Source organism: Helianthus annuus, chromosome 17 (genome assembly GCF_002127325.2).
Source record: "Helianthus annuus cultivar XRQ/B chromosome 17, HanXRQr2.0-SUNRISE, whole genome shotgun sequence".
NCBI classification, from domain to species: domain Eukaryota; kingdom Viridiplantae; phylum Streptophyta; class Magnoliopsida; order Asterales; family Asteraceae; genus Helianthus; species Helianthus annuus.
The window spans coordinates 145,591,139-145,614,708 of NC_035449.2; the positions used below are offsets into that span (position 1 = coordinate 145,591,139).

At 37.5% G+C, this 23,570-nt stretch overlaps 1 long non-coding RNA gene across 3 annotated transcripts; it reads right to left on the bottom strand.

The window, feature by feature from the left end:
- Positions 1-19,198: 19,198 nt before the first annotated feature.
- LOC110897798 lies at positions 19,199-23,326 on the bottom strand. Of its 3 annotated transcripts, none has more exons than XR_004886753.1 (6): positions 23,190-23,326; positions 22,895-22,941; positions 22,769-22,817; positions 21,757-21,820; positions 19,684-19,758; positions 19,199-19,243 (listed from the first exon to the last, which is right to left on the bottom strand). It is a non-coding gene; the product is annotated as an uncharacterized LOC110897798 (long non-coding RNA). The 3 variants fall into 3 exon arrangements; XR_002568951.2 differs by having other exon boundaries at positions 20,282-21,820; XR_004886754.1 differs by lacking the exon at positions 19,684-19,758 and having other exon boundaries at positions 19,201-19,243.
- Positions 23,327-23,570: the final 244 nt, after the last annotated feature.

A 23,570-nucleotide genomic window follows, 5' to 3' on the forward strand; every position in this document is an offset into this window, starting at 1 on the left:
GGTAGGGGGTAACAGTTCTTGATGGTTAACTTATTCAATTCCCAATAGTCGATACACATCCTAAACGACCCATCCTTCTTTTTGACGAAAAGGACTGGTGCGCCCCAAGGAGAGGTGCTCGGGCGAATAAAGCCTCTTTCAAGTAACTCCTGGAGTTGGTTCGAGAGTTCCCGCATTTCGGATGGCACGAGTCGATAAGGGGCTTTGGCTACGGGGTTAGCTCCAGGAATGAGGTCGATACGGAAGTCGATATCACGACTTGGCGGTAATCCAGGAAGATCATCAGGGAACACCTGAGGAAATTCACGGACCACTGGAACATCTTTAACTTCAGCCTTCTTTTTCTTTTCCTTATCCGCTACTACAATGTTAGCCAAGAAAGCTCTGTATTCCTTGCGGAGATACTTGCGAGCTTGGACCCATGACATAAGCTTGAGATCTTTCGAAGCAGTTTCCCGTACACACATAGCAAGTCACCATTCGCGAGCGAGAATCGAATCATCTTATCGAAGCACACAACTTCAGCATGGTTTTCGCGAAGAAAGTCCATGTCTACTATGATATCAAAACTTCCGAGTTGCATCGGAATGAGGTTGATTGGGAAGATGTGATTGTTGAGCTCGAGAGTACAATCACAAAGAACAGAATTAACGGCGACAGTTCTTCCAGAAGCGACTTCAACTTCGAATGACGAAGGGAGATAAGAGCGCTTACGACTAAGGAGCTTCTCGAATTCAAACGACACAAAGCAGTTATCGGCTCCAGTATCAAACAAACATGATGCATAAATACCATTCACAAGGAACGTACCATTAACCACGTTGTTGTCAGCTTGGGCTTGACGAGCGTTGATGTTGAAGGTTCTGGCGCGTGCTGCTTGTTGCTGCTGCTGGGGCTCTTGCTTCATAACCCTGTTCGGGCACATGTTTGCAAAATTGTTAGGGTCACCACATGCAAAGCAGACTCGAGCATTGATCGCGGGTGCCTTAGCTGCGTGTTGGCCTTGCGGGGCTGGGAGTAGAGCTTGCTGAGCAGTGGCTTGAACTGGGGCTTGACGAGGACCATAGCGACAATTAGCAGTAAAATGGCCGTACAAATTGCAATGAGCGCAGAAACGACAGGCAAGACCCACCGGATGATGATATGAGCATGTTGGGCAGAGCGGGTGGGGGCCTGTGTAAGCACGCTTTGCTGGCGGCGCTTGAGTAACTGGTGCTGGGCGATGATGAGACTGTTGCTGAGCCGGTTCGGCTTGCAGAGGAGCAGCAGTGGTTGTGACAGCACAGTTCTTGTTGCTGGAGCTACTGTTGTTGTGCTTCTTCTTGCGGCGTGACGACCTGGAAGGTTGGGCAGTGGCGGTTTCGGTGGTTGGTGCAGTGGTAGCTTGATGCAGAGACTTGGAGGGCTTATCCCAGAAACCAGCTTTTACTCGCTTGTCGTTGATCTCGGCGGCAAGCAAGTAAGTCTCCTCAATTGATGATGCCTTGGCGGCATGAACAAAGGCGGCAACACAATCGGGTAGAGCTCTAATGTACTTCTTGATGGCCATGTCTGACGTCTTGACTTGATCGGGACAGATGATGCTGAGCTATTTAAAGCGAGCAGTTAAGGCAGCGTTATCTCCATCCTTCTGCTTAATGTTCCAAAACTCGTCCTCCAGCTTTTGGCATTCATGGGGAGGGCAGAATTCGTCGATCATGATGGCTTTCGGCTCTTTCCATGTCAGCTCATAAGCTGCATCATTTCCGCGTTTGTTTCGTTCGGCCGTCCACCAGTCTAGAGCTCGGGACTGGAAGACGCCAGTTGCGTTTAGGGTACGGAGATTTTTTGGACAGCCGCTTTGGCGCAGGGTGACTTTGATGGAATCAAACCATTGAAACATAGCTGTTGGGCCATCTTCCCCGGTGAATTCCTTTGGTCCGCATGCCTTGAACTGTTTAAAGCTGAAAACAGTCTTGGTAGCGTCTTTGGGAGCTTCAGTTCTTGACTCCTCGGAAGATTTGCTGACGTTTTCATAGACATCGCTCACAGCTTTTGCTACTTGCTTGGCGATGAGAGCAGTAAGACGCCTGTCTCTCTTCTCTTGGCGGGTAAGTGGGGTTCGGTGTCCGGATGATGACATGGTCTGCAACAGACATCGTCGTAGGTCTCAGACACATCAAAATCGAATCTCACCTTACACGTCTACTACTTAGTAAAGCTTAGGAACACGTCGAAACACGTATCGCATAAACACATAAGCACATAATCACAGATTCACGTAGTCACAGAAGTACATAAGCACGTAGGGCACGTAGAGCACAGGGACACATAAACACAGAAGCACATTCCTATTTAATCACAGAGGCATTCAGAATACAGAAACCTATCATTCAAGGTCGCGTGTCGTTCGAGTATAGCGATCGCGTGTAGCATATCGAGTAGTATAGTATAATCGTATAGCAAGTCGAGTATAGTATAAGCGTATATCGTAGCATAATGTCGTTTAGATTTGTAGCGACTTGTTAGCGTATTGAGATAGAAGAGCAATGCGAGTCGTGTGTGTTGATCGAAGTGATAGAAAAAATCAAATAACCCTCCAAAAATTTAAGCACATAAACAGGTAACTACACACAAAACACATAAATTCGACGAATTGTCAGAGTCGGCAGTTGCGGGCTCAGAATCGAAACACATAAAATCGGGAGATAGATTGTCTGCGGCTATTAGACATCGACTACCCAAAGCGATTCGACTATTCTCAATAGACTTGTCGTCACATTTCGACTTTCGGGATTGTGTTTCCACCTCGGTTCTTGGGCATTCAGCACGTATTCCCTAGGTCATACTTGTGAGTTCCGGTCGTTGGAGTCCGTCGAGGCTTTGGTGAGATGAGCAAAAGTCGGAATAAGTTGTCAAGGTTAGGGTTTCACCCCTGGCTTAGCAACTTCTTCCTTGTTTTACTGAATTTGAGGAGATTATTCATCAAAATATGGATTTCACTCCTGATTTGGTATAATCCTCCTCGTTAAACAAGCGTTCGTTATTGAAAATAGTGAAGAAATTATTGATAAAACAACATTAACCTAGCAACTTAGTCGAGAGATTGCGGTTTTCACACCTAATCCCGACTGAGTCACTTGTCGTTATCCAAAAATTCGAGTGTGGTGATGATGAGAATTAGCAGGATGTATAGCACATAAGCTTGGTCTGTTGGTTCCTAACTATAGTCTAGGTCTCTAAGACTTCGACCCGGACTAGGTCGAGTATAGCCTAATTCCCTATAGTTATGGCTCTGATACCAATCTGTCACACCTCAACCGACGGCAGAGTCATCGGGGCATGGCACTGAGTGAAACAGATTGTCCAGAAGTTTCCATAACAACTATCATTACTATTCAATTTATATAATACGTCCCATACCGTACCTTAAATAGCAAACAAATTATTACAGATAACATCAAGTCAAATATTCTGTTCCGACAACTCAGATGTATATATAAAAATTGTTCAAATGCTTATAGAGACTCGATCTGCAAGATCTACAGACAACTATGCTCTAGACGCTTATTCTAAGCTCGCCTTCCTAGCAGATAAGCATCCTAATTGCCTGGCACATAAGTTAAAATAAAGTAAATACACATAATGTAAAGGTGAGCACACAAGTTTGATAATAGCATATAGAGTTCGAAATAGTTTACGCATAACCAGCACGTATATAGAGGAAAACGAGGCATGTTAATTATCGACATGGATCTATCGATACCAATGACTGCGGGTTGACTGCCCGAGGCAGTTCGCAATACATGATTACCACTGTAATCCATGCAAGTAATTGTCCTTAACAACCCCGTGTGAACGGGTGCTGAGTCCAAACTATAGTACTATCGTCGTTAAGGCAGGTAGACAGCATTCCACGTGTAAACATAACAACAGGCATTCATTTAGTCACGTAATACATGCGGTAACGGTTAGCGTTTAAAGTAGTTGAGTAGTGTGTTCGATTGTGATTTAGAATAAGTAACGTATGTAACACCCAAAAGTGCTAAAGCAAAAAGGGTTCGAGTATACTCACAGTGATTGATGGATTGAATGGAGCACTTGAGGGTAGGGTTAGCCTGAATAGTTCGATAGCATAACGATAAGCAACACGTAAATGTAAACAATTGTTGGAGGGTCGGACAGCCTGGTCGATCGGACGGTAGGTCCGATCGGACGGCTTGTTCGTTCGGTTAACCAGTCCGTTCGGATAGTCTGTCCGGTCAGTCGGTAGGCCGATCGGATGGACTGTTCGAGTAGATTGTTTCTTCCTTTGAGAAGGATGTGTTTGTGTTTGATGGTTTGACTTTTGAAGTTTTCGTTGTAGCATTTGAAGACTTTGAAGTATCCTTGCCTTTCAGGTCGATCGATCGAACGGACCGTTCCATCGGTCGGCTTAACCGATCGGTTAGGTACTTCAACAACAAGTTCTTATCAGGGTGTCACCTGGTCAGACGGCTCGACCGATCGGGTGACACTCCAACGCGTTGAGCAAGTTGAAAATCGATTAAGTGTTGAAGCATAGTATCTCATGATCCGAAGAGTAATTCAAATCAGACCGTAGTCCGATCGAACAGCACTTCGTTCAGTACTAGACTTCATGGAATTGTTAAACTGTGGGGCCATGTGCCTGCCGATCGGTTGGCCTGGTCGATCAGCTGGCTTGTCCGATCGGCTGGGCTGTCCGTTCGGATAGTCAGCCCGATCGGTCAGCTTCCTAACCTGGTCGGCCTGTTCGTCTAACACTTGGCTGTTCTAATTGTTTGACGTTATATCGAGGTACTTTGACAACGAGTTGAACCATAGAACTCTTATTCCTACTTGTTTCTTTTGATCGGACAGGAATCACCCATATCCGGCCGGTGAACTGTTCGGAACAGAGTTTAACGTTTAACCCGAAATCGGTGAACCTCGTGTATAGAACCTGAATCGTGAACCGTACAACTACTAGAATGATTAGTGAGTCGGTTTAAGCTCCGTTTCTACCGGTTTGAAGGCATTGAGTGTAAAAGAGTTGAAAGAAAGTTGGGAAAACATTCTTTCAATCCTTTTCACCATGTAGTGCTTAGATCTGTGGAAGATCTTTGCTTGTTTATGTGGAAATCGGCTAGATCTAAGTGATTCCTGGTGGATTGAAGCCAAAACATGTAGTTCTTCAAGAACACCATGATGACATCATCCTAGAACACTTGAATCTTGATGATTTCACGGTTAGAAATTAACATGTGAAAGATAGAAAGATGTAGGAGTGTGTATGGATCAAGAAAGTACAAGATATAGGATGAAATCTTACCGGAATCCGAAGGAATCTGAGAAAAGGAGGGGAGCACGAGCTGGTCGGTCAGAGCTTTCCAAAAGTGGTAAAGATGACAATGACAAGGGTATTTATAGGATGCCAAAAGTGGAAAGGGCTGGCCGATCGGTCAGGCATCCCGATCGGATAGCCTGTCCGATCGGACAGCAGTCCGGTCGGCTGGGCCGTTCGATCGGCTGAGAGCCTGATCGTTCAGCTGCCTGATTCGAGCGTTCGGTGCGACGATTTTTGATATTTCGATTTCGATTGCGATTGATGAGAATATGATAGAGTTTCCTATTCAAATTACTTTTAATCCCAACCACTATATCTAACATAGAATCACCTATGTCTCGTGCTGTCTTTTCGCCACCAATTATCATAATTCGATTTCGATTGAGTTTGACTGAGTTTCGAGTTTCGATTCGAGTTTCGATTGATTACCACACATAACATAAAGTAAAGGTAACACACAAGGCACACACACCCGTATAATAACACCAAGGTCGCATAATTCGAGTTTCGAGTTCAATGATGATTTGATTAGCTTGATGATTGATTAATTGACTTTATCGCATTGTGACTTCCTACTATTCACACTCGTTTAGCGTTTCGCGTCAATAAATAAACTTTGATTAATTCGATTTTTAGCATATACTCCACATAATACAACTAACGTAATCTCAAACATAAGATAGACTAACTATGGTCAAAGGAGTCAATCTTGACTTTGACTTTGACGTTCGGTAACATGGGGTATTACATATAATTGGCCAACAAGGGCCCCACTAATGGATTTTATTTGATAAATAATTAGATCATGTTGGTGCTTTACTAAACACATAGACCATGAGGTAAATAAGTAAAGATGTGTTATAAGATAACCTCCTAGATCATAACCCTCAGTTCATACACATTTCACCAACACACTTTCTTCTCCTCTTCTTCCCATGATCTCGGCCGAACCCACACACCCCATCACCACCATCATCCAACCTTCTTCCATCCATTTCATTACTACTCAAAGGTGTTAGAAGCCGCATAAGCAAGCTTGGAGCTTTCGGAAGTTGAAGGATCTTCACCATTTGCTTTAATCCACTTCATTACTTCTCTTGATCATCCCTAGCCTTGAGCTAGTAGTAAAAACACTAATCTTTTCATTTTACATCTTGTTTAAGTGGTTAAAAGATGATACATGTTGATTATCATGAAGAACACTAAGAAATAAGAAGATAAAACATGAACATAAGCTTGAAATTATAAGAAAACTTAAAGAAATCATGTTGTTTAGTGTTGTTGTGATACTTGATGATTTATTACTTATGAAAATGATGTAGATCATCATATGATCTTGCTAGATCATGATTAAAAACATAGTCTAGCAAGATGAGAGGATGAAAGTGTTAAAGATTCATAGATCATCCTCATGAAAAACATGAACTTGAAAGAATATAGTGTCTTCTTGTAAAATGATGATTAATGTGAGTTGTAAGTCTTGTAAATCTAATATTTCAAGAATGATTTTTCAAGAAACCAAGTTAAAAATACAAGTTTTACTTAATCTTGGTTCTTAAATAAATAACCCTCATTTTTGGTGGTTAAACAAGTGTAGAAACACTTATGTAACAAGAGAAATCCAAGTAGAAACATTTTTAGAAAATGTGATTATAAGTTGTAAAGAACTATTTTCTTTAAAAATGATGTTTTTAAAGAATCAACCACACTTTAAAGGGTAACAAGGCTTACTAAAAACACTAGTAAGTTACTACAAATTTTTATAAATTTTCAAGTTCATGAAGTGGTAGTTTATGCTTAATTTTGGCAAAATTGGTAAGTGTAGATTGTTTAATGTTGATTGTGGATTGATTGTGTTGATTTACAAAAGAAAATGATATACCTTCAAGGTATGGAAACCTTCACTTTTAGGGGAAAGTATGACAAAATTTTCCTAAAAATTTAACACTTAGAAAAAATATTACAAAACAAATATTTACAAGTGTATTTCAAACCATGGATATTTCACATAAAGTTTGCCATAAATTTTGTTACAAAAATATAAATATTGGAGGTTGGTTTTAATAAATAAAAGTGACTAAATATGTATTTAGGAAATATATATTTAGATGACACCATGTGTGTGATTATTTGTATATCTTGTGTAATAGTTATATTATTTTAGGACTTGAAATAATATAGCTCATCAAAATACCAAAAATTTCAATCCAAAATATTACCAAAATTCCAAGGAATAAATATATAAAGAATACACAAAATATTGGTGAAACCGAACAAAGGAATTTAACTCACAAAAATATTCTGAAAAATCTATTCATAAGTATATTTTTGGTAAATAATATTTTGGACACAGAGAGAACAAAAATATGATTTTTACAATTATTACAAGTTTTATTTCATATTTTTGACAAGAAGAAAATATATCATTTTGAGTGAATAAAAATATGTATATTTTCTTAGAATTATTAGAAGGTATATTACCTTTGGAAGGAATATATATATTTTCTCAAATAAATACAAAATATATTATTTTTGGAGAAAAATAAGTTTATATATATATTTTCTAAGTTAGACTTGAAAATATATTATTTTTGGAACTTATATGAAAGTACAAATATTTTTGCCAAAGGAAAATTATAAATAATTTTTCTAAGTAATATTTCTTAAAATATATATTTTGGAAAATATATATTGGTGAACTTTTATTAAAGATAATATTCTGGAAAAATTAATACGAAATTAAGTATAAGAATCCTTAATGAATACAATAAAAATATGTATTCTCGTACGAATAGATACACACCGGAATGCGACCAATACATGGCAAAAACATGCAAATATAAGAATACGAATACAAATACACCCATCCTTGGGAAGGAAATACATGTATAAATGCTTGAAAAGTATCAAGCTAATATATATTGTTTTAACAATTATTCCAAAATTTAATAAACTAGTAGGGTGCCCACGCGATGCGGCGGGAGTGACCCTTTACATTGCGATATACGTTATCACGGAACAGAAGTGAGTCACAGAACATCATTTAATGAAGGTCAACGCATTTATCCAACAAAATCAAGAACAAAGTCCAATAACAATTTTAATTTTAAAAATGAGCTTAGAACATATGCTATGGGAAGGTCAATTTCAGCCGACTTTGCATAAGTTGAGTGCAAGTAGCAGTGTAGCACCTGCTTCACAGAAGGAGTTCCTCTCTGCATGAAGGAATGATGAGCAGGCTCAAAAAAATTCACTTGAACTTGTTAAATCATATTTCCTATAGTAAAAACTGAACCAATAAGTTCTGATCATATATACAAGATAAAACACATTTTGGCATACATAAAACAAGAAGTACAACAAACCCAGATCATCATGGGTTATATCAGATTGAACTGCTGCAAAAGCTTGTATAAATATCCCATATTAAAAGGCCTCTATAGGAATATCAAATGGGTATTGCTGCTTAAAATACAAAAAAAAAAAAAAAAAGAGAGAAATTAAGGTAAAAAATCATGTAGAGAACTCAACTCAAAAAGATAAAACCATATCTTGCTGATTTGTGAACTAAATAGGTCCAACCCTATACAATACAAACACCACAAGTCACCAAAGGAACAAGAAAAAACACTTGGAATAGAGATCCAACCATAAACCAGACAGTGTCAAGCTCGTTATACTCTTTTCCGATGCCTTTTGGTCTTCAAGAGCTTCAACCTGATATATATACATGGCAATGTAGATTAAACCAGTTGGCCCCTTGTGTGAACCGTTTCTTTTTGAAACATAATATTTAGAATAAACAGAAATACATTAATAGGACTACCTGTAAAATAACTCAGTACAGATTCAGACCACAATAGTGGCGACTCCACAGCTAACTGCGCCTACCTTGCTGATGATCAAGCTATCCTATATATGGGTGACTCCACATCCATGTCGTGTTTCGTGTCCCAAAGAATATCTTCAAGTTTAGTTGCACTTGTAAACGATTTATTAAAAGAAACAGGTCAAAAGGTTGATCAACTGGTCAAAAGGGTTTATCAGACATTAGTTTCTTTGCAATAACAGTGAATCAGAAAATACTAAAGTTGGAAAAAACAAACAAGAGTAATTTTGGAAAGTGCAGCTTACATGTGTGAAGATTAGAAAAGATAATCATCCCTATCTTCTTCAGCCTTCTTAAAAAAACAATCTATACTCATTTGCCATCTGTCTTACAACACCAACGGATCCAGTTAGACCCATCATTCTCTCATAAATTCTGCACTCCATGTTTTAAAGAAACAATAATAAGTTACCAAACCACAATTATTACCTTAAATCGAAATTGGTAAAAGCTTTAGTTTTTATAGGTAAAAACAAATGACCTCTATTGAAAGGAGAACCGACCTTTGAGATGGGCACGAAGGGTGAGATGGGGTATCGCGTTGTGGATCAATACCAACGAAAACAGGTTTAACTTTAATGTTGTGTTTTGAATCTGTGCATGTCAAGAAGAAGAAACAAAAGAAAAACATATGAAAAAAGTCAATGACTGTTGACTTAAAATATGTGATATTCATTATATTATATCAAGAAAGCAAGAGAAAGACCCTATTGTATCGATAGCCTTGGCCAATTTGGCAAATTCGGCTGGCCCCACATCAGGGGATGAAGTATAACCAAATTAGATTAGTATCCATTCTCCCCCTTTTGGATCACTAATTTACCATCTGAACCAATCAACTTGAAAGGCCCAACGACTACTGGGTTGTTTCGTGTATTGCATACATGAAGAGAATAGATAATGAATTTATGGATCTTTAAAACCAAATTGGTCCACAATAATTTTGTATTGCATGTCTTTTTTATGATAATTTTGATTTGCTATTATGACAAAAAAAATATTGTTTGATATGAGACAGGGTATAACACATATTTATTTATTAGTTTTGTTTAATACATGAATCATATCAAAGAACATAATCACAACATTGCAAAAGTGGTTTTAATGCTTATAGCCTCCTGCATTTTTGTAAATTACAAAAAGGGATTATACGTATATCCCCCTATTTAAAATCCTAATTACATATTTACCCAACCCAAGAATTAAATTACATATTTCCCCCTCTTATTGCAAAATGAGACAAATACCCTTTCAAACTTAAAAAGAAACCTACGACCTTTCATTCCCTCCCTCCCACAAACCCAAGACTCCTTCCTGGTGATGACGATACTTGCCGAATCGGTTATTGGCGAATCACCAATCCTAACCGGCGATAAGAAGCTGCGATAAGAACCAGCAACAAGAAGAGAACCGCCGACAATAACCGCCAATACAACATCGTATTCAGAACCATAACTATGATCGAAGAAGAGAAGATGTGCGTTTAATTTTCAAAGTTTTCGATGAATAGGTTCGTTGAAGACAATCACAATCATTTGTATATTGGATTATATGAAATCAATATTATATAAATGGAATCATGGGAGAGGTGTAGTCTAGAGACTGCTTATAGATCTAGAATTGAAAAATGTATCTTCTTTTCGTTTGGATCACGTCAAAGGGGATGATGTATTATTGGAATTTTTGTCCATATTTAAGTTGAATCTTAATAGTTCAGCAATGGAAAAACAAACAGCTAGGTTTATTGTGTTCAATTAATCATGTTTGTTTATGTTTGATTTAGGTTTAATATTTTTATGGTTTAGTAAACAAAAAGGGTAAAATAGTCATTCTCTAATCTTTTTTTTTTTTATGAAATGGGTATATATGATATTTTTAGCTTTTTATAAGGGGAAATATGTAATTTAATTTTTGGGTTGGATAAATATGTAATTTATGAAGTTTATAGGGGGATATATGTAATTGCCCGTTACAAAAATGGTTTACTATAATAATAACATAGCCCCATCAAGTATACCCATCCTACAAATAACAAAAGCGCTTTGACCCGTTACACCATAGTTGTCAATAGCGCCTATCTTGGTTTTAAAATATGTGTAGCGATTTGATGCGTTTTGATCCAAAAAACCCAATGGGTGATGCGCAAAGCGCACGCATCACGTATGCGAGGTGTTCTTTATTTAAAAATACTAAAAAAGTATGTATAGCTAATATTTTAATTTGTGAACCTTTAAACACTAAAATATAATATATTCTCTACATCTATAGTCAGATTTGTTCAATTAAAGATCTAATTTGTTCTAATAGCGGTCACCTGCACAAGGCGCCACAATAGACGACATCATGTGATGCGCGCATCTTGGAATCGCAACATGCGATGCGATCTCATCACTGCATCATGTGATGCGCGCATTATGCACTCCTGATGCGCGCATTTTAAAACCAAGGCGCCTATAGCACTACATAGCGATGCGCCCATATGGTGTTATAAGGCATTTACCGACACATAGTGACCTTTTCTATGTTTTTTGTAAATATAAATAGTGATGCCCATTCAAGAGACGACACCGGGTGATTCAAGAGACCAAATACATACGTTGTAGTTAATAGCAATCCCATTGGGAAGACGACACTGGGTGATTCCTGATTCATTTTCATGAAATCTAAGAGTATTCAGATATGATGAACAAGTAGGAACTGGTGCAAAGTAAGAGAATCTCACCCGAGGCAAAAAGATCGGAAATACTGGTGCAATTGTAGTTTTTGAAGGAAAATCCTAAACGGAACGGATCAGCCATTGTGGATGAAACAGAGTTTCTTGCTAATGTATTCACCATCGGCTCTAGTCACGTAAACCCACCAAAAGCGCATGAGCCATGGCTTGTTTTTTATATCCAACCTGTCACACCCCAACCGATGGCGGAAACATCGGGATGAGACGAACAAATCGCTCAAAAGCATCATAACACTATTTGTGACAATATAGATTAAATCAAATTTCATAAATGACTAAATTCAAATACATTGATTCAAATAAAGACAAATTGCAACAAACATGGTTTATTATTAAAATGGGTATCTAGACCATCCTAACTTGATTCTTCAACATCTTGACTGTCAACCTGCAACATGTATTAAAATAGAGTTTCAATGCAAAAGCAAAGGCGAGTATACAAGTTTGGTACATACATAGCATAAGATAAAAGTATGAACAATTCCTCATAGCAAGCATGCGATTCAAGATAAACATTAAATATGGCATGTGTATAACATATCAAACCAAGAAAACGCAACTTGCTCATGACATAACCAAAGTTTCAGTAGAGGCGGGTCGTTAATCCTATAGCGCTACATATGTCAAGGTTTGGCTCGTACGAAGTTAATGATAAGTTCAACACATAAGAATCACCCAAATTTAAAGTATCAAGTCATCACATATACAAGCATGTTATAGGAATGTTCATGTGTTTAGACAAAAGTTCATGTGTAAGTTTCAATAGGTAAACATGTTACACCCCAAAAGTGGTAAAAGTGAAAAGGGGAAAAGTACGAGTATACTCACATAATTGCTAAGTCTTCCGATTATCCAGTCGTTGGCGAGTGTATGAGATTAAGAGGATGGAACACCAAGGTAACCCTATAAGGGCAAACGATGGTGCATGAGTAAAAGGAATTATGACGGAGGGTTGGAAGTGAGACACGAAGTATAGCCAGTTGATATAAATATATATTTATACACGTATGTATCTTATATATAGTTTATGTAAAAAGTTTTAAATTAAGTCTATCGAAAATATTAAAGAAGTATTGTCAAATAAATATACGTTTATAATTATAGTTATAAAAGTTATTTGAATTTATACGCTTCCATTAGTGGCTCGTCTAAAAAGTATAGATATATATTTTAACGAAAATTGGGCAGAGTTTCCTCTGTTTTTGGACGATCCCGACAATACAAGTCGTCAATTTCTTGTCAAAATTCAACAATCAACGAAACATTATATATTTATACGAGTTAATATAACGAAAATATATTTTTTTGTACAAGTTATAAAGATACGTCTAATATACAAATTCAAGTAATACATGTTTCGTGATTTAAAATAGTAACTAGCTATATAAACAATAATGATAAATTTGCGTTGTTTAAGATCTTTACCAAGTCTCGGATCAGAAGTTGACCAGCAGGTGACAGGTTGACTTTCGTTGACCGAGTTGACTGCTGTTGACTGGACCCGAAACGAAACCAAACATAGTCTGAACAAAGCTCGGACTTGATCGAGACGTTAAAATGAACCGAGACTGAATCAAAAATTCAAACTACAATGAACCGAAGCACGCGATCTGATCCGCATCTCCAACTGGCCCGAACGCCCGTTGACCCGAAACCACTGTTGACCCGAGACGAGCACCCGAGCCAACCCGGACATCGAGAGGTTAACTGAGCCGAAATAGAACCTAACCTGAACCGAGGCTCGAGACATACACCGCCGTCACCGTCGCTGAGCCGTAACCCGAAATCGACCTGCACCCGTAACCGAATCGTTGTCTTCAACATAACATCGCCATCATCAACACCATCAATCTTCAGTTTAAATAAATAAAAAAAATGTAAACAGAAGGGAGGGGTATCACCGTGGAACCCGTCGGACCGCCGCCATGCCGTTGCACCACCCATCGCCGGAGAACGGCATCTCCGCCGTCTGTCTCTCTCTCTCGCTCTATCTTGTCGTCGGGTGCCACTACCAGAGGGGTGGTGGTCGGCGGTTCAATTAGCCCAGAACAGGGGGGTGCGGTTGATGGTGTTTACCGGAACCCAACCGGAGAAGATGAATGGGGGGTAATGGGTGTGTCGCGTCGGAGAAGGGGGCCGGTTGCCTGAGTTGTGCCGACACCGGCTAGTCACCGGTGAAACAAGGGAATCGGGTGTGAAGGTGGGGAGCTGTGGGTGTTGTTGAGTGAAGTATGGAGGGAGTTCTGAGTGATATATTGGAGAAGATGAACCATAGGTAAATGTGGGTGCAATTTAGATTAGCAGACAACATATATGCGGCTGAAGATGATGAAATATTTAGGGTTACTAGTCATATGTATTAGGGTCTTATTAGTGGGTTTGGGCTTGGGCCCAAGGCCCACAAGCCCAATCCCCGAGTTTAGCGACCCGAGGTCTCTTGTGAACTCGTAAAAAAATATATATATATATAATCCGAACACTCTGTAACGTCGTGAATGATATTTCGTTTTTTTTTAAACACACAAATAAATAAATAAATATTTTTGAAATAGTGCGGGTAGTCGTCGTTGTCGTGTTTGAGCGACGGTTGAGTAAAAGCGCGCAAATTGCGTACTTCTTTCCCGTTTTTAATTCGCTCCTCGATCAGATTTCAACGGCGATTCTAAAAAAATAGAGAAACGGACTCGCATTTCTAAAGACATGGAAACACGGAAGTACGAGGCGTTACAGTCTCCCCTCCTTTAGGAAATTTCGTCCCGAAATTTATTCGAGAGGAAGACTTGAAAGGATTTTGGCAAACAGAAGGGATTTGTTTAAAGTTGAGGCTTGTATGAAGGGCAACGAAGAATAATGGAGATATAAAGGTGAACGATTGATTTAATAGACGATTAAGGGTATAAGGATAGCATAAGTATCGGATAGACGAAAGTGATGTGCTAAGAATGAAGTTTCGTCGTGAATAATCGGATATCGCGCGCTTAGCAATGCGTTTGTGAGTTGTTAAAGTTTACGTATTAGGTCTAAGTAGGTCTGCAAAACACTGAATTTCTCATGGCACGTTTTACGAAAGTTTGGTAACATGGTGGAAACACTTATATATAGGAAGTACCAGCGGCGTATCCACCATGTTTTGGCCATGTTACGTCCGTTTCGTTATTCGTGTCATGTTATGTTCCGTGTTTTACCATACACAATGGTACACTATATGGTTTCTCATACGCCCATCACTATAATCCCGTGTGCACCCGCGATTATATTGATCGTCGCATGATCCGCATAGCTTGTACTACTCGTGTATGAATCAGGGTATACATAAATAAAAAAAAATAAATAAATAAATAAATAAAAAAAATAAATTAAGAATGTGTACGTGTAAGAATGTAGTATGTAAGCAAGTCCATGCTTAAGTATGTATGGGACCCACGTAAGCAAATCACTCGGATTACGCTCGCGTACTGGTACGAATGTATGAATCATGAGTTTAAGTATGAATATGCATGTATGTATGAGCGTAAACATAAACCGTGTAAGTAGTATGTGGATAAGTATAATCATAAAACGTATGAAAAAAAAATGAGTATAAATGCGAGTACAACATGAGTATAAGCGTAAACACAAGGCGTATGAGTATAAATACAAGTATCAGTGTGAACATAAGGTGTATGAGCATATATATGAATATGAATATAGGTGTAAAACATGAAGGTTAAGTATGAATAAAATATGCGTGTACGAATATAAGTGTAACAAAGTTGTGTAAGTGCAAATGGAAACATAAAGCGTATGAATATGAATATGAATACGAATGTGGTATAGACATGAATGTAAGGACAACGTAAGTGTATAATTGTGAGTGTATTTATTAACGTAAAACGTACGAATTTTTGAATCGTGAGTATAACATAAATGTGTAAGTGTGAACATAAGTGAAGGCGTAAAATGTATAAGCATGGATGTAGAAAATAATGATTTTATTTATAGTATAAATCGAAATACACGAGTTTATGTGCGTAAAAGATCAAAAATTTTGAGTATGAAAGAAAAAGTGAACGAGTGACACGCGTGAAATTGTTGTGAGATATTGACTAAAACGTATAAAATGATATGCATATATAGTTGTTTGTGCAAAGCGTGAAGTTAAAATAAATTGAGTTGTCACGAAATATAGGCTTTAGTTTGTGGGTGTAAAGAGAGTATAATACGTCTGTTGGTTATGTGAAAAGTTACTTTGTAAAGGAATGGAAATGTTACTGCGGTTTTAAAAGAGTTTACATAAGTTGAAAATTTGTCGATTCTTATGAAGTTCCCTTGTCCACGTGTTTTGAATTTAATTGGCATATTGAATGAGGTTTTGAAAAAGTTTTAGAGATTAATAAGTTTGCATCATTTTAAGCAACTTTATGTTAGAAAATTTTGAAACTTACAGCTTCTTGTGAAAAAGTTGATCCTTAGAAAAAGGAATTTGGTACATGAACTTAGTGATTGTTAAAAAAAATGTTTCATTGGTTTTGAAAAGGAAATTTTTTTTTGTAAATGATTGAATAATATTGGTAATATTTTATAGGTGTGTGCGAGTGATGTGAAAATAAATTATAGAATAAGAGGTACGTTTAAATAAATGGAGCATTTGAAATACATGATAAATGATTTAGGTATAAACATGATTGTGTTTACATAACATAGTCTATTAAAAGAAAGCGTTGGTAACGATCACCTAGGTAAGAGAATCACCCCTAACTCGTTGGTGAGGTCGTTGTAAGGTGAGAAATAAAGTGGAGTTAATCGTCAAGGTAAGGAAATCACTCCTATCTTGATGATATGTCTCCACTCGTTACAAAAGTGTAAATAAAATTACGTGAAAATATGTATGCAAATAATGTATAATCGTATGAAAAGTAATAGTATGATGCATGCGCAAAAGTGAAATCTCAAAATGGTTCAAATTGACAAAAGATTGAAAATAATAAAGCGCGAGTTTGATAAAAGGAAACTCGGATGGTTCCAAAAACGGAACGTTGACTAACCGAAGTGGTCAAAAATCTTTCGAGTTTGGGGAGCATGCTTTGGCCTAATGGGTGGAATACTCTCGCCGACAAGTCGGTTAACGGTATTTACCCTTCCGGTTACTACACGTCCCAAATCAATCGAAATTTCGAGACTTGGTGAGATTAAAAAAATCAAGGAGTGGAACTAGTCGACAAGGTGCGGGTTTCACCCCTAACTTGGCGATTTCGTATCCTAAGTGTGGTTGGTACTCATCGGGTCAAAATTTAATTTCAACACTTTGACGAGGATCCACTAGAATTTGAGATTTGAAATTTCCGTTAAGATGTGGATTTCACTCCTAACTTAATGGCGAATTTCGTGCAAAAATAGAATCAAGCGGGGTGAGAGTCGTTTACCAAATTGTGGGTTTCACGCCTATTTTGGTAAATTCGTCTCGTTCGTATAATATGAGTGTTTTCGAGTTTAAGAAAAAGTCGAGTAAAATGCCTTGGAAAAAGGCGTATGTTAAAGGAAATAACGAACAAGTATAAGCACATAAAAGGCATGTTGAGAATAACACACAAAGAATAGATCAATAAATCAAAGTATCGACACATAGTAAACAAGTATTGACACATAAGAATAGCAATTCAAGTATTAACACACAAGCGACTTATATGTTTAAAAGTCAAGGCGAATAAATGAGAAGCGAGTAAAGTAGCATGCAAGTAGTTTCAAGCAATACACGAGAATAAAGCTCTAAACTATAGACTAGGTTAAGGCATTCCTACTTTTCCTAATTCCCTATAGTTATGGCTCTGATACCAATCTGTCACACCCCAACCGATGGCGGAAACATCGGGATGAGACGAACAAATCGCTCAAAAGCATCATAACACTATTTGTGACAATATAGATTAAATCAAATTTCATAAATGACTAAATTCAAATACATTGATTCAAATAAAGACAAGGGTAAATTACACTTTTCATCCTTTATGTTTGTATCGGATTGCAATGGATAACCTTTAAGTTCAATAATTACAGTCATAATCCTTTATTTGTAAAACCCGTTACACTCTACGTCCTTTAGTACTAACCAGATTAAAAAATTCAGTTAACTTTGTTCACTTAAGGGCATTTTGGTCAATTCATGTTTTATCTAAATGTTTAATAAATAAAACAAAAAAAATTACATATACACTTCATCTTCTCCAATTTACTAGCCCTAAAACCCTAACCACCACATCTTGCCATCACCACCACCTCATCCTGCCACCACCACTCCGGCCACACCCACCGCCCCTAACCCATCATCTCTTCTTTCTACTGCCGACATGGGGTTTACCTGATTAGTTTGAGCCATCAAGTTGATTAAAAAGAGTTGAATGCTAGGTCATAAAGTGCTGCACTTTAAGCTCAGTACTTTGCACCGGGCATTCTCTTGTTATTCTTTTTCTTCATATTAACAATTAACAATTGTTAATGTGGTTCGTCTCTTTATATTACTTTATCCTGCATATTTGTGATAAATGATGAAGCTTGTGACTTGGGTCTATCTCCATTTGAAAAATATATTGACTTTTAAATATTTACATTTCCAGTCATAGGACAGAACATCAATCTCATTGACAGCTGGCTGTGATCTTTTTATGCGTTACATAACAAGAGCATCAGCTTTTGGTTAACGAAGCAAGAAGGTCCATTTCTTGTGAATAAAATCGTGCTAATAGTTGTAAAATTTGAAAGTGAAATGCAAATGCAGAGGGGCCGCCAAATAAGACAGGATTACGATTTGTCAATGGATCTTCAAAGGGTTGAAGTATTTTATAGCGATAATGTCTATACACTTCCGGAAACAACTGAGTTGCACTGCAAAGGGTTAGGGGCGGTGGGTGTGGCCGGAGTGGTGGTGGCAGGATGAGGTGGTGGTGATGGCAAGATGTAGTGGTTAGGGTTTTTTGGTTAGGAAATTGGGGAAGATGGAGTGTATATGCAATTTTTTTTTGTTTAATTTATTAAACATTTAGATAAAAACATGAATTGACCAAAATACCTTTAAGTGAATAAAGTTAACTGAAATTTTTAATCTGGTTAGTACTAAAGGATGCAGAGTGTAACGAGTTTTACAAATAAAGGATTGTGACTGTAATTATTGAAGTTAAAGGCTATCTGTTGCAATCCGGTATAAACATAAAGGACGAAAAGTGTAATTTACCCTAAAGACAAATTGCAACAAACATGGTTTATTATTAAAATGGGTATCTAGACCATCCTAACTTGATTCTTCAACATCTTGACTGTCAACCTGCAACATGTATTAAAATAGAGTTTCAATGCAAAAGCAAAGGCGAGTATACAAGTTTGGTACATACATAGCATAAGATAAAAGTATGAACAATTCCTCATAGCAAGCATGCGATTCAAGATAAACATTAAATATGGCATGTGTATAACATATCAAACCAAGAAAACGCAACTTGCTCATGACATAACCAAAGTTTCAGTAGAGGCGGGTCGTTAATCCTATAGCGCTACATATGTCAAGGTTTGGCTCGTACGAAGTTAATGATAAGTTCAACACATAAGAATCACCCAAATTTAAAGTATCAAGTCATCACATATACAAGCATGTTATAGGAATGTTCATGTGTTTAGACAAAAGTTCATGTGTAAGTTTCAATAGGTAAACATGTTACACCCCAAAAGTGGTAAAAGTGAAAAGGGGAAAAGTACGAGTATACTCACATAATTGCTAAGTCTTCCGATTATCCAGTCATTGGCGAGTGTATGAGATTAAGAGGATGGAACACCAAGGTAACCCTATAAGGGCAAATGATGGTGCATGAGTAAAAGGAATTATGACGGAGGGTTGGAAGTGAGACACGAAGTATAGCCAGTTGATATAAATATATATTTATACACGTATGTATCTTATATATAGTTTATGTAAAAAGTTTTAAATTAAGTCTATCGAAAATATTAAAGAAGTATTGTCAAATAAATATACGTTTATAATTATAGTTATAAAAGTTATTTGAATTTGATACGCTTCCATTAGTGGCTCGTCTAAAAAGTATAGATATATATTTTAACGAAAATTGGGCAGAGTTTCCTCTGTTTTTGGACGATCCCGACAATACAAGTCGTCAATTTCTTGTCAAAATTCAACAATCAACGAAACATTATATATTTATACGAGTTAATATAACGAAAATATATTTTTTTGTACAAGTTATAAAGATACGTCTAATATACAAATTCAAGTATTACATGTTTCGTGATTTAAAATAGTAACTAGCTATATAAACAATAATGATAAATTTGCGTTGTTTAAGATCTTTACCAAGTCTCGGATCAGAAGTTGACCAGCAGTTGACCGGTTGACTTTCGTTGACCGAGTTGACTGCTGTTGACTGGACCCGAAACGAAACCAAACATAGTCTGAACAAAGCTCGGACTTGATCGAGACGTTAAAATAAACCGAGACTGAATCAAAAATTCAAACTATAATGAACCGAAGCACGCGATCTGATCCGCATCTCCAACTGGCCCGAACGCCCGTTGACCCGAAACCACTGTTGACCCGAGACGAGCACCCGAGCCAACCCGGACATCGAGAGGTTAACTGAGCCGAAATAGAACCTAACCTGAACCGAGGCTCGAGACATACACCGCCGTCACCGTCGCTGAGCCGTAACCCGAAATCGACCTGCACCCGTAACCGAATCGTTGTCTTCAACATAACATCGCCATCATCAACACCATCAATCTTCAGTTTAAATAAATAAAAAAAATGTAAACAGAAGGGAGGGGTATCACCGTAGAACCCGTCGGACCGCCGCCATGCCGTTGCACCACCCATCGCCGGAGAACGGCATCTCCGCCGTCTGTCTCTCTCTCGCTCTATCTTGTCGTCGGGTGCCACTACCAGAGGGGTGGTGGTCGGCGGTTCAATTAGCCCAGAACAGGGGGGTGCGGTTGATGGTGTTTACCGGAACCCAACCGGAGAAGATGAAGGGGGGGTAATGGGTGTGTCGCGTCGGAGAAGGGGGGGCCGGTTGCCTGAGTTGTGCCGACACCGGCTAGTCACCGGTGAAACAAGGGAATCGGGTGTGAAGGTGGGGAGCTGTGGGTGTTGTTGAGTGAAGTATGGAGGGAGTTCTGAGTGATATATAGGAGAAGATGAACCATAGGTAAATGTGGGTGCAATTTAGATTAGCAGACAACATATATGCGGCTGAAGATGATGAAATATTTAGGGTTACTAGTCATATGTATTAGGGTCTTACTAGTGGGTTTGGGCTTGGGCCCAAGGCCCACAAGCCCAATCCCCGAGTTTAGTGACCCGAGGTCTCTTGTGAACTCGTAAAAAAATATATATATATATAATCCGAACACTCTGTAACGTCGTGAATGATATTTCGTTTTTTTTTAAACACACAAATAAATAAATAAATATTTTTGAAATAGTGCGGGTAGTCGTCGTTGTCGTGTTTGAGCGACGGTTGAGTAAAAGCGCGCAAATTGCGTACTTCTTTCCCGTTTTTAATTCGCTCCTCGATCAGATTTCAACGGCGATTCTAAAAAAATAGAGAAACGGACTCGCATTTCTAAAGACATGGAAACACGGAAGTACGAGGCGTTACACAACCGAACCACTACGTTCCTTATCTTTGTGGGTTAGGCTATACAAGCAACGATGGAAACATGTTGACACGTTTTAAAGCTCCATATATTGAAGCAGAAGAAAAATCAACCCTAGACCAGTAGTAAAGTAGACAGTTTTAGTATTCCATATATAAATCATAAGAAATAAACCAGTTTATTGCACACGCGGAGCCAAATTTAGTCCACTGTTTTCATCCCGCTCAAAATATGAAAGCTGCAAAATAGAAATCCTATTAGTTAAGCTATGGATACTAATTATACATAGAGAAATCATTAACTCGTATATTTACAAACTACTTATGTATTCATTAATACTTAAACAAACATGAAGGTTTAAGTGGTTGAATCTAATCATGATAAGAAAGTAAGACTTAAAGTTCCAATTTTTTTTTACAGAATCACAATAAGGGTTCTGATTGCTTTCTTTTCTTGAGAACTACAATACAAAATTAAAATAAACAATGGGCTGACTTGAGTTAGCTTATATCTATAATGGCTCTGATGGGTCAAGGAAAAATTAACCAAAATAGTTTATCTGGCTGAAAAAAAAGTGAAATTGATGTCGACTGAATTGTGAAATACATTTAATGCATGTGAAAAAATAGAACAATTTTCCAATCTAATTAAACCAGCGAAATGCTATCTAGTGCAAGTGATAAAAAAAATTAAAGAAAGTGCAAAAACGGCCTTGTGAAAGTGACCCAAATATACAAATCTCTATATTTTGCACGAATCGCTTATTTGAGCTAGATAAAAATCATGGCCCAAATAAAAGAATCTCAATATTTTGCCGTCAAATTGACGATGTTGTTGGCTTCATTCAAATTAGGGGTGCGAAAATAGATACAAATATATTCATAAAAAGGTTATAATTTTCTTATGAAAGGTTTTCTTGCAAGGTGCTTGGCTAGAAATGCATGATATATCATTCTCTTTATGTATTTTTTAAATGTTAGTTTCAACTATTCTAAAAAAGTTACTATTTTGACAAAAAGAAGTTAGACATAAGCTACAATGAGTACATACAGAGAATAAACATGATAAAAAGTTTACCAGGAACAAATTAAATATACAATAAAGATAAATGATTGAACAAGCGTATGGGTTTGCTGTAACAAAAGTAAGATTAATCTATAAGTGAAGACTAACTATAAAAAATTACCCATTCCAAGGGTTGAAAGATCCACTTCATCATGTTCTTGCATATATCTCTGCAATGAAACAAAAACAGTCTCCATCAACACATCACTCAGATTTAAAATTACAAAAATGGAATCCTTGGTTTCACCTTTTTGAGATTAACGTAGAAGAAAAAGGCCTTTTGATGTTGAAGACCTGATTGCAAACACATCAAATCAGTTAGAACACAAATAAAAAAGTGAATGAATAAAGCTTCAAATTACCATCAGATGAATGTCTATGCCCTTTGTTCAAATCATCACACTTGATGTGTAAACCCTAGATTTTTTTTCTCCTAATTCGATTTGACCATAAAGCCTAAAACTTCTTTCACCATCATCAGAGAGAGAGAGAGAGAGAGAGAGAGAGAGATAGTTAGAGAGAGAGAGAGAGAGAGCACGCACCCTGGGTTTTGGCGAAGATCTGAGAGGGAGAGAGATTTGGGAGAGTAGGGTTTGAATTTTGAAAATGGATAGATTTTAGGGGAAGAAAGAGGACGTGCTTTTAGGTTTGAATTTTGAAAATGGATCTGAGATTTGAGGGAGAGAAACCAACGTGATTTTAGGTTGTTCGATTAATAAGCTTTAAAAATATGTACATTTTGAAAAATTGTATAAATGACCATATTTACCTTTTCTATTTGCATTATTATAATATAGTATATAGATTTACAGAATAAACTTTAGGACTTCAATTTAGAGTTTAAATTTAAAAAACTCTTCCCGTTTAGTTAACTATAAGATTTTGTTACTCCTTTAAAGTAGGAAGTTTTTTTGATATTTAAC